We start from the raw sequence: 5,608 nt of genomic DNA on the forward strand, positions 1-5,608 counted from the left end.
ACGTGGACTTAAAATCATTGTTTTATTTTATGGCCTTGCTGCCCTGGCTTTTGGCCTTTGTGCCCTCAAAAAATTGACAACGCGATAGGCCAAGTGGCCTTGCCCCTAAAATGACGAAATTCCAGGCCTGGTTATCAGTGTAAATGTCTGAGTGCAGGAGGGTGTATAAGGGCCTAATGGAATAGCTCTCTTTACAGTCATGTTCACTGAACACAGAAATGCCTGGAAATGTTCATTGAATTGATATTTTGTTAATTGTACCCTGATTATAAGCAAAATGGAACAGTTGGACCAAATAAACATATTTGGAAATAACCATCACGCATCATAAGATGATCAAATACGTAAAGTGCTGGTTTGTGACATGGGTTTATTGTGCAAAAAAAATCCTCTTGCCAGCTACATGCTGATTTTATTATTTTTATTATTATTATTAATATATATATATATTTTTTTATGGCCTTTTTGCCTTTAATGAATAGGAGTCAGAACAGTATGTGAAAGGGGAGAGAGAGAGTGGAGAGTGACACGCAGCAAAGGGCTGCGGGCCGAGCGAGGCATTGCCTCTGTACATGGGGCGCCGGCACTATCCACTACGCTACCGACGCCCCGCCGTTTTTATTTTGATCATGGTCTTTTTTATTTTCAAATTTACAAATATAAAGAAGTGGACAATTTGAACACAGAACAATTAAATCAAACCTGTATATAACCCCCCCCCCCCCCCCAATACATAAATAGAATTTATGTACATTTTATGAAAGTAAAATTTATCTAAAGATAGACATTCACAATTTCCCACATACATAAATAAAAACATAAATACCAGATCGAGAAAAGTAAAATGTGAAATGCAGATAGCAATAAATTAAGGATTTTTGCTGCAAGGTCTTCAGCTGGTGCCACCTTTCACTGATGTTTTGCCTCCTAGCCAGTACATCTCCAGGGGGGGGGGGGCTCTCAAGGGACGTCTCCCTGACAATCCCTGCAGCTGACCCTACTGGGGTGTCTGGCCCCATACGTTGTACCTCCTCCGCAGGCACATCCAGTAGCTAGCTTTCTCAGCCTCCTCTACCAGCTCCTTGATGGCCCTTTGCAGGCTTGTGCCTGTTGTCCCAGCAGCCCGGAGAAGCTGGCTGACCGACCTGCTCATGAAGCCCCTGCACCAACTTCCACTGGGTGGATGGATGCTTTCCTGCCTGCCTCTCTGCACTCTGCAGCCAGCTCAGAGTACTTGAGCCACTTAAGCTCATGCACCGCTGTTATTCCCTCCTCTCAGGGGACAGTCAGCTCAATGATGAGTACCTACTTGGCAGCTGTGGACCACATCACAACATCTGGTCTCAGGGTCGTCTGGACGATCTTGTCCGGGAAGACCAGATGCTTGCCGAGGTCCACATGCATCTCACAGTCCTTTCCAGAGGACAGCAGTGATTTTGAATGGCCTGCCACTGGCCTCTGCTGGCTCTCCCCCGGTCGGACGAAGGAAACGCCTGGTGTCCATTTGCCAGTTAAGGTGTTTGTGGTTACTCTGCATTTCCCTAGGAGCTCAGCCAGCTTCCGCAGGACCTGGTTGTGCCGCCATCTCAGGCACCCCTGTGCCAGTGCCACTTCACATGATGACAGGATGTGCTGTAGGCCTGTCTGTTTGTGCTGCACAGGGGACACTTTTCTTCACCCCCAAACCACTGCGACAGGTTTTGTGGGCAGGGAAGGGTATCGTACGCTACCCTCACTACGAAGCTGAGCCGTGCCTGTGGGGTTTGCCAGATGTCTCTCCAGGTTATGGCTCTGTGGATGGTGTCCTCCCACCGAGTCCACGCCCGCTGTTTGCCCTGGGACACAACCTTGATGAGATAGCGCTCCCACTCCACCCATGACACCTCTTCCATGATCATGACCTTCTTCTCCTTCCTTGAGGCTTTGGACCAGAACGTGACTGATTCTCCGCAGCCAAACCCAGCCCGGCCTTCCTGCACGCTTCCCATGATCTCCTTATGCTTCAACCTGCTTATAGCGTTGTCCACCTCCACCTGTGCCCTCCACTTGCGGCCTGTTCGGACATCCACTGCTGCGCCCCTTACAGACTGGTCCCTGGATTCCTTCAGCTTGACGACAAGACGAGCCTTCTCCAACTTGTACCCTGTGCTTATGGCTTTTAGTGGGAGCTGAAGGGTCTTCCTGCCAAAGAGACCTGCGTCTGAGAAGCAGCGAAGGAGGCCTAACCACTTCCTGATGTAGCGGTTGGCGATGCCATCCAGCCTGTTGGTCCAAGTCGATGGAATTTCACACACCTTCAGAGGCCACATCACACGCTAGAACAGTGTGAGTTGGTAGCAACACAGCTTCAGTTTCCCAGGGAGTTGGCTGCTGTTAATCCTTGTCAGGCCGTGGGTCAGCTGCTTCTGCACCACCCTCCCCGTCTGTTTGTCGGAGAGGTCAGAAACATACTCCCTTCCCAGACTTCGGATTGGCTGCTCTGCCAGAAGTGGGATCTTCTCTCCTCCTGCCGTGAACACTGTCCTGTCGCTCCTCACCCCTTTCTTGATCGAGAGACTCTGGGACTTTGCAGGTTTGATCTTCATTCTTGCCCACCCTGTGAGCTCATCTAGGCGCTTGAGGAGCTTTGCTGTACATGGAACTATCTGCAAGATGCTCGTCACATCATCCATGTAACTTCTGAGAGCAGGCGACCACTCCCTGGACGGCAACCTCAGGCCCCTGACCACCTGCCTTGCTCCGCTGAGGATGATCTCAAATGCGGCCACAAAGAGTATGGGGGAAATTGAGCAACCCATGGCGATGCCAACTTCCAGTTGTTGCCACCCTGTTGTGAAGCTTTCCAGGGTGAAGCACATGTGGAAATTGCTAAAGTACTTGGCAATGTTTCTGGTGACAGATGATGGAACGTAAAAGAATTCCAACACAATGTTGATGAGCTTATGGGGCACTGACCCCATAAGCTCATCGACTTTGTGTACCTGTTGTCCATTAAGAAGTTGGTCATTCTTCTCGCAAGGACTGAGAAGAAAACTTTCCCTTCCACGTTCAGTAAGGCGATGCTCATGAATTGGTTGATGGTGTTGGAATTCTGCTCCTTGGGAATGAATATTCCTACTGCCTGTTGCCATTCAGCTGGGATGGAGTCCTTCTTCTAAGCGACCCTCATGAGCTTTTACAAAATCTTGGCCACTTGTGGGCAGTTCTTATAGAATTTGTAGCATTTTTAAGGAAGCCTGTTCGGCCCAGGTGCTGAGGCTGACCTTGCCCTTTTGAGGACCTCTGCAGCCTTGGTGGGGAGGTGTCGAAGAGGATGCTCGGGGGTGCTGGGCGTGGCACATATCCTGGTGAGCCAAGTGGTGTATTTTTGGCTGCATCTCTGTACTGGTTCTTCACAGCCTCCCACTTTGCTTTTCCTCCAGCACCTCCAGTCGCTGACGGGCATACCTGAAAGGATCCTTGAAGAAATCTCTCCTTTCCTTCTCCTTCTTCTTCCTCCGCCTCCTACTCCGGTCTGCCCGGCATAGCTTCGCTAGCTTCTGTTTGAGCTCATCCCACAGAAGTTTGAGGGCTGCTTTTTCTTCTGGGAGTGCTTTCCTCCAGTTCTTGCGTAGCTGGCGTCTGTTGTATAGGAGCTCCTCAATGTGCTTCTCCCTCCGTCCTCTCTGCAGCGGGGCTTGTCCTCTACCTTGCCTCGCAACAATTGCTCCAAGACTCCACTCAGGTCTTTGTCAAGCATGTGCCACTCCTCTTGGTTTTCTGCCTTTGGCCATTTGATCTTACTCCGCCTTTCTAGCTGCTTGGGCTGACTTGCTGGTTGTGTGGCTGAGGGGGGCATAGTGTGCCTGTTACTCTGCGGGGGTCGCCTCCATCCCTTGTTGAACGTCCTCTACCATTGCCCTTTCAGCACTGTTGGGTCCTGCTGCACTGTGGTTTTCTACCTGGCTTTGGGTCCCTTCCGTCTGACCTTCCGTAGCAGTGCGGACGTGCCGTTCAGGCTGCTTTCCACACTTCTTCCTTCCTTGTTGGATGTGTAATCCGCTGAGCGAAGTCACTTTCTGACTGGGGGGGCGAGTGGCTCTCTAGGGGAGTCTCTCTGCCACTCCCTGCACTAATGATAATATTACACATACACACACACTTGGATTACATACAGGTAGCTGGCATACCTTCTACAAAAGAAATAAATGGCTGCCAGGTGATATAAAATGTTCTGGTTGACTCCCTAATAGTATATCTAATTTTTTCTAGGTGGATGGGATTCATATCCCCTCTAATCCATTGGCTTTATGTTGGAGGGAGAGCATTCTTCCAGTTGAACAAAATAAGCCTCCTGGCCAACAGTGAGCAAAAGGCCATCATATTTATATAACACCCAGGGAGTGTGGCATCCACTGGAACCACACCAAATAATGAAATTAGTGGGGATGGGTGTATTGATTTCTCACATATTCTATATAATGTCTCAAAGATAGATTGCCAAAAGTTGTATAGCTTGGGATATGACCAAAATATGTTTATCAATGTGGCAGGAGCTTGCTTGCATCGATCACATGTAGGGTCAGTTTCTGTCTTAATCTCAGATAATCTGTCTTTGGTCCAGTGAAGACAATACACTATTTTAAACTGAACCACGGTTTGCTTAAGGCATATTTAGGAGGAGTAAATTCTCTCTATAATTTTTGCCAAACTGTTTATAGAATTGTTTAATCTAGGTCTGTTTCCCATTTGTGTCAAAGAGAATCCAGACTGTTCACATTATGTGTGTTAAGTAGTGTATAGATTCTGCTGATAAATAGTTTTGTGTTAACTTTACATTTATAAATCGTGTCTAGCAGAGTTACGGGAGGACATAATGGGAAGTAGGCAGAGTTAGAATCCACAAAACCTCTAATTTGTAAATACCTATAGAAATGGGTCTTATGAAGATTACATTTCTGTAATAGCGGTACAAAGGAGGCAAACCTGTTTCCGATGTTCTGTTCAGTTCTGTTCAGTTCAGTTCAGACAACTTTATTTATCCTTTAGGCAAGGCAGTTCGGTTTCGCAGTTCACCCAGTACAGTACACACACTCACAGTTCATTCACAGCTCACAGTTAGTGTTACAGCAGTAAGGAATGTCGAGAAGATAAGAGACATGTAATATAGTGCAGCAGGGCTCAACAATAAGGATTGCCCGATTGCCCGGGGCAAGTAAAACTCACGGTCGGGCATGTAAACTAACAACTCACTTGCCCGATCGGGCAAGTTGCTAAAAATAGTAAAAGTTAATAACTAATTGATAAAATAAATGTATTTTAAAACGTGCTCCTTCGGCTCTGATGCAGCGGCCTCTCTGCCAGAAGTCACAAGGACACGCTGTGTAACAATGTCCTGCCCACAGCCCCCATTGATATTATTTTGCGCGACTGACGCTTCATATAATAACATAACAATATACAATTTATGGTGTTATGTCATCGTGTCATTTCTGTCTCTACATGGTCACGCGTTAACAATTCTCCTCTGCTCTCTGTATCGCGCACGGCGGAGTTCCGCCACACACACAGGTGAGCACGCTAGAGCGGCTCGGGCCGCATTTTCCTGACCAAACCTGACCCCGAGCCC

At 48.0% G+C, this 5,608-nt stretch overlaps 1 protein-coding gene and 1 long non-coding RNA gene across 7 annotated transcripts in view; one reads left to right on the forward strand and one right to left on the reverse strand.

Moving 5' to 3' along the window:
• Positions 1-5,608, forward strand: part of brip1 (BRCA1 interacting helicase 1) — a 243,188-nt gene that overhangs the window by 97,933 nt on the left and 139,647 nt on the right. The gene's annotated exons all lie outside the window — the stretch shown is intronic.
• Positions 5,136-5,608, reverse strand: part of LOC126397749 (uncharacterized) — a 38,083-nt gene continuing 37,610 nt past the window's right edge. Inside the window, exon 3 of the long non-coding RNA XR_007570709.1 lies at positions 5,136-5,594. This is a non-coding gene — a long non-coding RNA (uncharacterized LOC126397749). The remainder of the gene's footprint in view (positions 5,595-5,608) is intronic.

Source organism: Epinephelus moara, chromosome 2, assembly GCF_006386435.1.
Source record: "Epinephelus moara isolate mb chromosome 2, YSFRI_EMoa_1.0, whole genome shotgun sequence".
NCBI classification, from domain to species: Eukaryota; Metazoa; Chordata; class Actinopteri; order Perciformes; family Serranidae; genus Epinephelus; species Epinephelus moara.